Source organism: Notechis scutatus, chromosome 3 (genome assembly GCF_049901735.1).
Source record: "Notechis scutatus isolate UNSWTSFEM ecotype Mainland chromosome 3, rNotScu1.2, whole genome shotgun sequence".
Classification (NCBI taxonomy): Eukaryota; Metazoa; Chordata; class Lepidosauria; order Squamata; family Elapidae; genus Notechis; species Notechis scutatus.
This window is the reverse complement of record NC_142011.1, coordinates 4247982-4261860: the sequence shown is the minus strand read 5'-3', so window position 1 is coordinate 4261860 and position 13879 is coordinate 4247982. Positions and strand designations below refer to the sequence as shown.

The window sequence follows — 13879 nt, the reverse complement described above, 5'->3', positions numbered from 1 at the left end:
AGATAGATAGATAGATAGATAGATGATAGATAAATTGATAGATAGATAGATCGATAGATAAATACTGTAGGTAGGTAGGTAGGTAGGTAGGTAGGTAGGTAGGTAGGTAGGTAGATAGATAGATAGATAGATAGATAGATAGATAGATAGATAGATAGATAGATAGATAGATGTAGGTAGGTACATACATATGTAGGTAGATGGATAAGAAATATATACAGAGATAGATGATACATAGAGTAAATAGATAGATAGATATAGATAGATAGATAGAAATAGATAGATAGATAGACAGACAGATGGACAGACAGATGATATAGATAGCAGGGGGGGAGAGAGAGCGGGAGAGAGAGAGAGTGTGTTAGAGAGAGATAACATGCATGGAAACTCTGAGACTCTCTTGGGCAAGACAACACAAAGCCAGCACAAATCCCTACGGGGGTCTCTCTACCCTCCTCTGTCCCATTGCCCAACAACTTGGAAAGGTCTGCATAACTCTCCCCAGGGATCCAGCCACACCAGTTGAAAAATGGAAATAGGCCGAATGCTTTATGACCATGTAAGAGGAGTAAACATGTCTTTCTGGTAAATCGCTCTCCCTCTCGGAGTGCTTGGCAAAAGCCTCTGTCGGAGAGTGCCCAGTTTTAATCAACTCCCGGCTGCGGGTTACTTTGGAGCGAGAGTTAATGGCAAGCGTTGCCCTCTTTGCTTTCCTTCTGGCTGACTAATTGAACAAATTGTTAGCTCCACGGAGCTCTCTTCCTTTAGACGTCTCGGAGTCCCTGGCTGCGAGCAAAATAGCACAACGTTCAAAGAAAGAACATGCTGTATTTGGAGCCACGGCGGTCCCACGGAATGGGCCTGGGCTCTGCCATCCGGACAAATAACTCATTGGGCATAATTCTGCCAGCTGGGCTCCAAGGCCATTGTGGTTTAAATCCCATCTGCAGCTTTTTGATGTGAAGGTTGCGACCGTCAAAACACTTAAAACGAAAACATTATATACCCACGTTTCTCCCAAAATAAGACCGGGTTTTATATTATTATTATTATTATTTGCTCCAAAAGGTGCATTAGGGCTTATTTTTCTGTTAGGTCTTATCTGGGGGGAAATATGGTACTAAATGGTACTAAATATGGTACTAAATGTGTCCGACTGGCTGATCATCTTAACTAGGGCTTATTTTCAGAGTAGGGCTTATATTACGAGCATCCTAAAAAAATCATATTTGGGCTTATTTTCCGGTTGGGTCTTATTTTGGGGAAAAACATGCTACATACACTTGGGAAGAAACTTGGAATTGAGTTTAATTTTCCACAATTCAACCCCTCCTGTTTTTGGGAATGTTTCCAACATGGTAAAGATCACAGTTTATGCCAGCCAGCATTAAATGTTTCTGACTGCTGATCATCTTAACTGGGGCTTATTTTGGGGGGTAGGGCTTATATTACAATTATCCTGAAAAATCATGTTTGGGTTTATTTTCCAGTTGGGTCTTATTTTGAGGGAACTATGGTACTAAATGTGTCTGAATGGCTCATCATCTACACTGGGGCTTATTTTGGGGGTAGGTCTTATTTTGGGGAAAATATGGTACTAAAGGGTACTAAATATGGCACTAAACATGTCCGACTGGCTGATAATCTTAACTAGGGCTTATTTTCAGAGTAGAGCTTATATTACAATTGTTAAGCCTGGATTCCCCAACGGGTGTTAAGGAAAACAAACTAAACAGAACGTGCAGCGAAGTCAGATAGGAAGACAGGTAAATGTGTGAGATAAGTTTTCTAGTTAACACGCAGTAAAAATACAGATACGCTTGTGCTATCAAAAATATTGTTTATTCCATTTAAGAATTATAGCATAGTCAAATAAACGGTCCATTAGTCATATATCAATTTCAGTCAAGTCTTGCCAGGGATACTCTATTTGCCAAAGTCCGTGTTGAATAGCCAATGTCAGTTCACTTACAATAAATCAGTCCAATCTTTTACTATCTCTCCGTTGAGAAAAATCAACACTCCTTCTTCTCTCCCCTTTTCAGCAAGAACGCAGTCATCAATCCATTCAGTAATTAGAGATCAGTAGGCCAGAGAGAGCGAGCTGCAATGGCCTCGCTTCTTATATAGTGCTTTTACAACCACACCCTTAATTACATTCTTGCTGTTAAAGTTACACACACTTTAACTAACAAACCATGATACCATATTTATTATTTTTACCCAAACCAGTTAGGGTAAACAATGTTATCCCTAACAACAATCATCCTGAAAAATCATGTTAGGGCTTATTTTCCAGTTGGGTCTTATTCTGGGGGGAAATATGCTACATACACTTGGGAAGACACTTGGAATTGAGTTTAATTTTCCACAATTCAACCCCTCCTGTTTTTGTGAATATTTCCAATGTGGTAAAGATCACAGTTTATGCCAGCCAGCACAAACCTATGCCTGTGAAACATGGACAGTAACCACACAATCGATACAAAACATGGACACTACACAAAAGCTAGGGGCGGCACAAAGAGCCATGGAAAAATATGTCTCCGCCTCACGAGACAAGATAGAAAGACATCCTGCAGGTGGATTAGAGAACAAAGGAAAGGACAGGATGCCATCAAGAGAGTAAAAGAATGGAAATGGAAATGGGCTGGTCACGTAGCAAGAAGAACTGATGGCAGGTGGATCAAGGCCTTCATAGAATGGAACTCGCTGGATCAAAAGCCTCCATGAATGAGTCTTAAAACAAGATGGACCGATGCCATCAGCAAGTATGGTGGGCCCAATTGGCAAAAGAAAGCTCAGGTCTGCTTTTGGTTGGAAACAGGTGGGAGAGGCATTCATCCTGCAGTAGACAGACAATGATGGAGGAGGAGGAGGAGGAGGAGGAGGAGGAGGAGGAGGAGGAGGAGGAGGAGGAGGAGGAGAGATAGATAGATGATAGATGGATAGGTAGATGGATGGATAGAGATAGATAGATAGATAGATAGATAGATAGATAGATAGATAGATAGATAGATAGATAGATAGATAGATAGACAGACAGACAGACCCAGAGAGAGGGGGCTAAAATATATGAAGAACAGTTGCAGAAACTGGGTATGTCTAGTTTAATGAAAAGAAGGGCTAGGGTGTGACATGATAGCAATCTTCCAATATCTAAGGGGTTACCACAAAGAAGAGAGGGTCAAGCTATTCTCCAAAGCACCTGAAGGCAGGATTGTTCAGAGTTTTTTGCAGCATAAATTCAGCACCAGAAAAGTAAACACAGAGGGCTGAGGCTTCATTTCACTTCTTTATAAACACTTAAAAGTAAATTTTACAATACCAGTTGTAGATTTCTCCAACACAGAGCAAACTCAAACAGAAGCGGACATGTTACAAGTGCAGAGCAGAGCAGCAACGGGAGAGCTCAGACACAAACATCCGTTTCACTTTAGTTCAGGCAAGCAAGGAAGCTAGTTTCACCGCAGAGGAGAGAAGCAGTTTCATTTTCAATAGACAGACTCAAGAGCTTAACATAGCTTCGGAGCTGCAGAGCTTAATATAGAGCCACGCCTAGGCTAATTCTAGTTTCAGTTTCCAAACAGTCCTCAGTTGCTATGCCTATTCATTGGCTGACCCTGTTCCCACGCTCTATTCCAGTTCATGAATATGCTCTTTCAAGGACAAGAAGCAATGGATAGGAACTAATCAAGGACAGAAGCAACCTAGAGTTCTAGTCCCTCCTTAGGCGTGAAAGACAAACTGGATGACTTTGGGCCAGTCGCCAGGAGATGGTGAGTTCTAGTCTCGCCTTAGGGGTGATTGCGGCTTGGTGATTTTGAGCCAATTGCCAGATGGTGAGTTCTAGTCCCGCCCTAGGCACAAAAGCAAATGTATGACTTTGGATCAGTCACCAGGAGACTGTGAGTTCTAGTCCTGCCTTAGGCATGAAAGCCGATTGGGGAATTTCTGAGAGTTGAAGTCTGTCCATTTTAAAAAGGCCAAAGTGGAGAAACATTGACCTATAAAAGCAGGTTGGCTTTGCATCACACCCATACCCAGGGGTGGGATTCAAAATTTTAACAACCAGTTCTGTGGGCGTGGCTTAGGTGGTGGGCGTGGCTTGGTGGTCATGTTATTGGCTGGATGTGGCCAACTCAATATTTTTATTTATTTATTTATTTATTTGATTTGCCAATTGTTTACAAGATAATAAGTATAAGTGTATACATAGTTGTGAATACATGAAATGGGTACATATAAGAAAAATAAAAGAAGAATAAGAGAAACAATAGGACAGGGACGATAGACACGTTGGTGCGCTTATGCACGCCCCCTACAGGCCTCTTAGGAAAGGGGTGAGGTCAATAGTAGACAGTCTAAGGTTAAAGTTTTTGGGGTTTGGGGAAGAAACTACAATATCACTCACATCGAGGCATGCATCTCCTCTCCTGGCCTCTCATGACTGTGGGGATGCTGCAAAAGTTGTAAGTGTGAAAAATGGTCATAAAACACTTTTTCAGTGCCATTGTAACTTTGAATGGTCCCTCCACACAAGCAAAGTACCAGCAAAGGAGGGGGGAAAAAACTCCAGAGAAGTTCCTGAGACAGGAAGTCCAGTCCTGCCAAGAACGTAATAAGGGTTAACGGAGAGGCAATTTCTGTAAGCAACACCAGAATGTTTCCTTCCTGCCTTCCTTACAGGATTAGGCCAGTAATTTCTTCTAACAACCGGTTCTCCGAACTGCATAGAATGCTAACAATTGGTTCTAGCGAATAGGTGCGAACTGGTAGAATCCACATACACAAATACCAATTAACACTCCCCATGCTTGGCCGTGGTGGTTAACCAGCTCAGTTAATTCAGGGGGTTGTATGAATGCAGAATGCTCTCTATCAGCCTGGCCTGCTTCCCAGGGTGGTTGTTTCACAAATCATTTTCGGAAGTCGTTTCAAGCTCTCAAAAGAAATAGAGGAAATGAAATGAAATGAAGGAGGAAAGGGGGGGAAAAAAGCTGCAACATCATTTTTCACGAAGACATTTTAGGATTAATAATTAAGGTTCCAGGATTAAGTGGATCCAGATGATTAAAATCCACCACCACCCCTCTTCCCCAGGGCCATCATAGTCACTTCCTTGGGACAGTGGTTGTGTTCCGGCAAGACAGAAAGAAGACTCGTGTTTAGATCAGTGATGAAATGCAGATGTTCGTCTTTGAAATCCCCGGGGGGGTGGGGGGGGAGATGCGTTTCCTGAAGTCCTCTATTTTTAGGAGAGGTTCTTATAACAGATTTGTCTGATAAATTCCAGCTTTTTGGAAAGGCTCTGGGAAGCTGAGGCTTCCAACAATAAGTCAACGGAGCCAAGGGGTCCCCTTTGGTGGCAGCACAGAAGCTAAGAGCTTCGGCATGAGCTGGGAAGTCAAAACTCAGCAAGGATAGAAGTCTATCTAAGTTTCTACCATTCTAGGATTGTACGATTCATACACTCGTAGAATTGGGGAACCAGAGAAAAATAGAATCACGGAATCTTAGAAACATAGAATCACAGAATCACAGAACCGGAATCATGGAACCACAGAATCATACAAACATAGAATCATAGAAACACAGAAAAAACAGAAACATAGAATCACGGAATCATGGAACCACAGAATCATACGTTGTATGATTCACATGATTCTCCGATCTAAAACACAGAAATCAGAAACACAGAATCACAGAAACATAGAATCACAGAATCTTAGAAACATAGAATCACAGAATCTTAGAAACACAGAATCACAGAAAAATAGAATCACGGAATCTTAGAAACATAGAATCACAGAATCACAGGAATCATGGAACCACAGAATCATACAAACAGAGAATCACAGAAACATAGAATCACAGAATCACGGAACCGAATCATGGAACCACAGAATCATATGTTTGATGATTCTGTGGAATTCTACAGAAATCATAGAAACACAGAATCACAGAAACATAGAATCACAAAATCATGGAACCACAGAATCATGCAAACATAGAATCATAGAATCACAGAATCATGGAACTACAGAATCATAGAAACATAGAATCACAAAATCATAGAACCACAGAATCATACAATCATAGAATCATAGAAACATAGTATCAAAGAATCAAACAAACATAGAATCATTGAATCATAATCACAGAATCATAGAAACATAGCATCACATCACAGAATCACAGAATCATGGAACCACAGAATCATAGAAACATAGAATCATAGAATCATAATCACAGAATCATAGAAACATAGCATCACATCACAGAATCACATAAACAGAATCACAGAATCATGGAACCACAGAATCATAGAAACATAGAATCATAGAAACATAGTATCAAGGAATCATAGAAATAGAATCACAGAATCATAGAATCACAAAATCATGGAATCACAGAATCATGGAACCACAGAATCATAGAATCACTGAAATATAGAATCATAGGGCTGGCAGGGATCTTGGAGGTCTTCTAATCAAACCCCCTGCCCAAGACAGCAGACCTTGTACAATCCTGGTCAAATGGCTGTCCAATCTTGGAATCCTCCAGCGATGGAGCACGCAGAACCTTAGGAGGCAAACTGTTAAATCGATTAATTGATCTCCCAGTCAGGAAGCTCCTCCTGAGTTCCAGGTTGGATCTCCCTTTGAGGAGCTTCCACCCACTGCTTCTTGTCATGCCCTCAGGTGCTTTGGAGAGTAAATCGACCCTCCCCATAAGGAGATCTGGAAAATAGTGCTGGGATTAATAAGCCACCATCATGATTTGTCAAACAGAAGTTTTGGTCCCAATGACTTCACTTTTTCATTAACCATTTGTTGATTGGGGGTATGCAGTGGACGTAATATATCTTGATTTCTTTTTTTATATATATAAAAGCTTTTATTTTTTAAGACAAACATATAGAAACAAAACATAAAAACATAAAACCATCTTCCATTTTATATACATACATACATACATACATACATACATACATACATACATACATACATACATATCAATATATCTTGATTTCAATGAAACATTTGATGGGAATACCCTATAGCAGTGATCCCCAACCTTTTTTACGCCGCGGCCCGGTACCGGCATCAGCTGGGCGCCGCGGCTCGGTACCGGCATCAGCTGGGCGCCACCATCTTTTTTGATGAAAATGTGCTTCCGGTGACCTCACGGAAGCACGCGTTTCATCAAAGATAGCGGCGCTCAGCGCTCGGTGAGCTTTTGGGTAGACCCGGAAAAGCTCACCGGAAGCGCTGGCGCCGCCATCTTTTTGATGAAGCGTGCTTCCGGTGAGCTTTCTACCCGGAAAAGCTCACGAGCGCTGGCGCCGCCATCTTTTGATGAAACGTGCTTCGGTGAGCTTTCTACCCGGAAAAGCTCACCGGAAGCACTTTTTCATCAAAAAAGATGGCGGCGCCAGCAAGCCAGAGGCCCGGTAGGAGTTGTTCCGCGGACCGGTACCAGTCCGCGGACCAGTGGTTGGGGACCCCTGCCCTATAGCATTTTGATTAGAGTGAGAGAGACTTGAAAAATCCATGCTCACTGCACTGTTTTCAATATATATTTCCAAGGTGTTTTGGATTTCATTAACAGACTCTGGTTTTCCAGTTCCTCCTTTTGATTTTTTTTTTTTGAAAAGATAGAGTCTTCTTTAACTAGATTTATTGAAAGAGAATGGCCATTTGATTATAGAAATCCCCGGATTTCATTCTCTTTTAAAGAACAAAATTAGGCCAGAAGAAAATAACTATTTGTTTTCCTTTCTAATGAAATCATCTGCAGAGGGGCTAAGCTTGCCTCGTTCCAGCGGCCATCTTGACTTTTCTGACTCCCTTGGACAGTCCTGACTTTCCTCAAGTCCAGAGTGCTTGATGCTCTCTGAGGGAGATAGAAGTTCCCTTTAAGAAACTGCTTCTTTTTAAAAAAAAGAAGAAATAATCCCCAGGATTAACACAGGAAATGGGCGGAAACTATTAATAATTCTCTGATCTTTTTGGAAAAAATAAATGTAAAGCAGGCCCTTGGGAGGTTAGAAAGAGAAGAGAAGCGAAGTACAGAAAACAGATGCTTTTCTATTGAGGGAAAAGACTTGAAAATACGGGAAATAATTAACAAATGTATCCTGATTTTGAGCTTAAACCCCTGTTTCTTAAGCTGCGGCCATTTTAAAACATGTGGACTTCAACTCCCAGAATTCCTCAGCCAGACATTCTTAAAGGGACCAAAGTTGAGAAACACTGGCTTAAGATACACAATAGATTTTCCCAAGCTGGTGCCCTCCAAGGAGCGCTGGACCACAATTTCCATCAGCCCCGGCTCACATCAGGAGAACACTGGGTGGTAAAACACCTTCTAGAACGGGGGGGGGTCAATTAATCCCCCAAACCCCCAGGACTGCATTCATTATTGCAGTATTGATCTGTCTGAAGGACCTGCAATTTACCATAGGTGAAGAGCAAGGGTCTTCAAACTTGACAGCTTGAAGACTTGTGGACTTCAACTCCCAGAATTCCTGAGCTAACATGACCAGAGAAGGAATTCTGGGAGTTGAAGTCCACAAGTCTTCAAGCTGTCAAGTTTGAAGACCCTTGGTGAAGAGAATGGATGGTGGGCGGGGCTGGAGCACTGGATGGTGTGGCCAGAACCAATAGTGGGCGGTGACACCAATTCCGTGGTTTTTCCTCATTTAATGTGTCTATTTATGTAGTGTATCTCAACCTTGGCTACTTTAAGACAGGTGGACTTCAACTCCCAGAATTCTTCAGCACAGCATGGCTGGCTGGGGAATTCTGGGAGTTGAAATCCACACCTGCCTTAAAGCTACCATGATTAAGAAATACTGCTGTGTGGCATACAAGCAGTCTTCAACTTACAACCATTTGTTTAGTAACCGTTCCAAGTTACAACGGCACTGATAAAAAGGGATTTAGGACCGGTTTTCACACTTATGACGGTTGCAGCATTCTGTTTGATAATCTAGACCAGAGGTGAAGAAACTACAGCCTCTTTATGACCTGTGAACTTCAACTCCCAGAATTCCTGAGCCAGCCATGCTGTGCTGAAGAATTCTGGGAGTTGAAGTCCACAGGTCATAAAAGGGCCATAGTTACCCACCTCTGGTGTAAACAAACCTCACTCCCTTAACCATTCATCGTACATTTAGCCTCCAGACCCCTGAACAGATTAACAGAGTTGGAAGGGACTTTGTAGGTCATCTAATCCAACCCCCTGCCCCAAGCAGGAGACCTTAAAACCATTCCTGACAGGTGACAATCCAGTCTCTTCTTGAAAGCCTCCAGGGATGAAGCTCTCACAACTTCCAAGGGCAACTTCTGTTCCATGGGTTGATTATTCTCACTGTCAGAAAGTTTCTAGATTGAATCTCTCCTTGATCAGTTTCCATCCATTGTACCTTGTCTGGCCTTTGGGTGCTTTGGAAAATATCTTGACCCCTCACTTCTCTCTGTGGCAGCCCCTCAAATATTGGAAGACTTCTATCATGTCTCCCCTGGTCCTTCTCTTCCCTCGACTAGCCATGCCCAGTTCCTGCAACCGTTCATTGTATGTTTTAGTCTCCAGTCCCCTCATCATCCTGGTTGCTCTTCTCTGCACTGTTTCTAGAGTCTCAACACCTTTTTTATAATGTGGTGACCAAAACTGGATGCAGGACTCTAGGTGTGGTCTTACTAAGGCTTTATAGAGGGGTATTAACAGTTCGTGTGATCTTGATTCTACTCCTGTGTTGATGCAGTCTAGGATTGTGTTGGCTTTTTTGGCAGCTGCAGCGCACGGCTGGCTCATACTTAAAGTGTGTTCCACGAGGTCATCTAGACCCCTCTCACAGTTACCGCTGTTGAACCAATTCTTGGCTGCCACAGACGGAGAACATCTAACCTCCAACCTCCTTTCCTCTCTTGGAAGTCTTTTGAATGTTGAGAACACTGCAAAAATGCCTTCTCCAGGAACTTGCGTCTAGCACGAGACGCCCGAAATATCCAACTTTTGCAGCTTCCTGGGAACTGTCTGGGTTCAGTTGTCTAGGACAAATTGATTTAGCATCTGGATGGTTCCTTTTTAATCATGGTACCTCACTCTCAAGCTGGCCCCTGACACAAACCCTCCCTGCTTTCGGCCGCCCCCGCAAGCACTAACTATACTCCATGTTCTCCTTCGGCCAAAATTCCATTTCCTCTGCGGTGACAAACATAGCTGGATTGCGAAGGATTCTCACCATCAGCCCCCTATGGCTTAATTTTGGATGCGGATAATCCTCGATTTACGACCATTCAGTGAGCCTGCCATTTTGGTCATAAATTGTGATGGTCGTTAAGTAAATCACCACACGACCATGCCTGATTTTACAACCTCTATGTTGGTGGTCATTAAGGCCACAGTCCTTAAGCCCCCCCCTTTTTTTTCTTCTTCTTCTTCCTGATATTTCAAGACCCCCATTTTTTTTTTTTATAATCCAACAACCATCCAGATTTTTCTCTTTTAACAGAAGGACAGGGTTGGAAGGGACCCCGGAGGTCTTCTAGTCTGGACCCGCCCCCATGCCCCCCCCCCGCTTAGGCAAGAGACCCTCAAGATTTCAGACGAATGGTTGTTCGATCTTTTTCAAACTGACTGGCCCTCCCTTTTTGTTTCGTTTCCTCCTTCTCTCCTTAACAGATAACAAAAAGGCATTAAAAGTTGTAAATCTAATCTTACGAAGCTTCCCCTCTTTGCTAACTAGGACATACAAAACCTTTGCCAGACCAATACTTGAATACAACTCATCAGTCTGAAATCTGCACTGCATTTCAGACATTAATACAATTGAGTCCAGAAGTATTTCATGAGAAGAGTACTACACTCCTCTGCTCGCAACAGAATACCCCTACATCACCAGGCTTGAGATTTTGGGCTTGGACAACCTTGAACTATGCCACCTACGATTGGACTTAAGTGTAGTACACAAAATTATCTGCTACAATGTTCTACCTGTCAATGACTACTTCAGCTTCAACCACAACAATACAAGAGCACACAACAAATACAAACTCAAGGCAAACCGCTCCAAATTTGATTGCAGAAAGTACGACTTCAGCAACAGAGTGGTCAATGCCTGGAATGCACTACCTGACTCTGTTGTTATATCCTCTAACCCCCACTCCTTTAACCTCAAACTATCCACTATTGACCTCACCCCATTCCTAAGAGGTCTGTAAGGGGCGTGCATAAGTGCACCATCGTGCCTACCATCCCTGTCCTGTTGTCCCCATTTATTCGTACCTATTTCCTGTATTCGTACTCATGTTTATACTTGTATCTATTATCTTGCAAGCGATTGACAAATAAATAAATAAATAAATAAATGATAATCAGAGTTGGAAGGGACCTTATAGGTCATCTAGTCCAACCCCCTGCCCAAGCGGGAGACCCTACACCATTTCTGACGAATGGCAGACCAATTTCTTCTTGAAAGTCTCAAGTGATTCACTCTCTCTCTTCCCTCATTTCCAGCCATCTCTGTTCGTTTCCTTCAGGAACCCGATCCAAAGAAAACAGGGCTTGTAGAGTGGTTCCAGATGAATTTGTGAAATGCAGCCTATTTTGGGGGGAGGCAGGGAGGCGGAAATGGCGTGTTTTCAGAGAGGCCGCTGAAAGACGTGGCTCCCACTCTTTGTAAAAGGACCCCATCATCAAGCTTCAGATGTTCCTCACGCGTTGGCCAAGAGCTCAAGAAAGAGAGCTGCAAATTAAAAACTGATTATAAAATAGAAACCTGGCCAGACTCGAGCCCGGGCATGATCCCAACCGCCCTGCAAAACGTTTGAATCAAATGAGTGTTGGATTTCTCAACACAAGAATCCAGGCACCCAAGTGCCATTAGTGAGTAAGATTTCTCCATCAGGATTTGACACTGGCCCCCTTCTCCCCCTGCCCTCACAACTCTAACAAACTGCTGAGAAGCTTGCTGAGGGTCTGCAGAAAAATCACATAAAGGTCAACGTTTCTTACACTGCACAGTTGGTCAAACTTCTCGGTTGCAACGTCTAATTTATTTTACAGACATCCTCTTTTCAAGCAGGGCAGAAAGTGTAAACAGAGGAACAGAATTGGAAGGGACCTTGGAGGTCTTCTAGTCCAAGAATCTGCTTGAGCAGGAGACCCTATACCAAGGGTCTTCAAACTTGGCAAGTTTAAGACTTGTGGACTTCAACTCCCAGAATTCCTGAGCTAACAGGACTGGAGGAGGAATTCTGGGAGTTGAAGTCCACAAGTCTTCAAGCTGTCAAGTTTGAAGACCCCTGCGAGTCTACACCATATCAGACAAATGGTTGTTCAATCTCTTCTGGAAAACCTCCAGTGATGGAGCACCCACAACTTCTAGAGGTAAGTCATTCCATGGATTAATTGTTCTCATGTCATGAAATTTCTCCTTAGTTCTAAGTTGCTTCTCTCCTTGATTAGTTTCCACCCGTTGCTTCTTGTTCTGCCTTCAGGTGCTTTGGAGAATAACTTGACTTCCTCTTTTCTGGGAAGATCCTCCTGGGGAAAAATCTACCTGTGCTGTTACTAAGAGTTGACCCTGACTCAGAAGCAGATAATCAATCAATTGATCAACCAACCAGTGTGAAGAGCTTCTTTGAGAAGTTCATAATGTTGGGAAAACTGGAAGGAAAGAAGATGATGGAAGCAAAATAAAGAACGGTTGCTGGAATTGTGTGTGTCTAATTTGAAGAAAAGAAGGACTAGGGGTGACATGATAGCAGTCTTCCAATATTTGAGGGGCTGCCCCAAAGAAGAGGGAGTCAAGCTATTCTCCAAAGCACCCGAAGGCAGGACAAGAAGCAAAGGATGGAAACTAATCAAGGAGAGAAGCAACTTAGAACTAAGCATAAACTTCCTGACAGTGAGAACAATTCACCAGTGGAACTGCTTGCCACCAGAAGTTGTGGGTGCTCCATCACTGGAGGATTTTAAGAAGAGACTGGACAGCCATTTTCTGGGATAGCATAGGGTTTCCTACTGGAGCAGGAGGTTAGACTGGCAGACCTCCAAGGTCCCTTCCAACTCTGTTATTCTATTCTAAATATTGTTAACATGAGTCATAGTTGACGGACTCAGTTACAGCAACAATGAGGGCCTGTTAGAAGATCTAAAGGACAACATTAGGAACAGATCACCCTGGAGAAATCCTATCTATGTGATCGCTAAAAGTCAATAGAGACTTGAATGGCATATAATCAATCAACTTTCTTTGACAAGTCCACAATGTTGAGAAAAGTGGAAGGAAACAGAAGAAGGCAGGGGTGGGATTCTACCAGTTCAGACTGGTTTTTATAGAACCGGTTGTTACGATTCTGCACACTTTGGAGAATAGACAAATCGATGGAAACACCATTCAGCCTGGAAAAGTTGAGCTCTATGGTTGCTAAGAGAAGAGACTGATTTGATGTCACCTAATCAATCAATGTTAGGAAAGAGGGAAAGAAAATGGATGACCAGAAGAAGGTATTAGATGGATTCAGCTACAGTGATGATGGGGAATTATTGGAAGTTCTAAAAGACCAGACTGGGGACAGGTCCTTATGGAGGACACTTAAGTTATTGCAAAGAGTTGACCATGACTTGTAGCACCTAATCAACCATCAATCAATCAATCTGAAGATAGAGCTCCTTTCAGAAGTCCCTAATGTTGGAAAAAGTAGAAGAGAAGAAGATGACCAGGAACAAGGGAAGGAGAAGAAAAAGCAATGGGTGGAAGTTGGTCAGAGGGAGATCCAACCTGGAAATCAGGAGGAATTTCCTGACAATTGATCAATGGAAGAGTTGTCTTTCAGAAGTTATGGGAGGTTTTCATCATTGGAGA

General features: G+C 42.7%; 1 protein-coding gene across 1 annotated transcript in view; it reads right to left on the bottom strand.

Moving 5' to 3' along the window:
* ANGPT4 (angiopoietin 4) overlaps positions 1-13879 on the bottom strand; it is a 42959-nt gene that overhangs the window by 22405 nt on the left and 6675 nt on the right. The gene's annotated exons all lie outside the window — the stretch shown is intronic.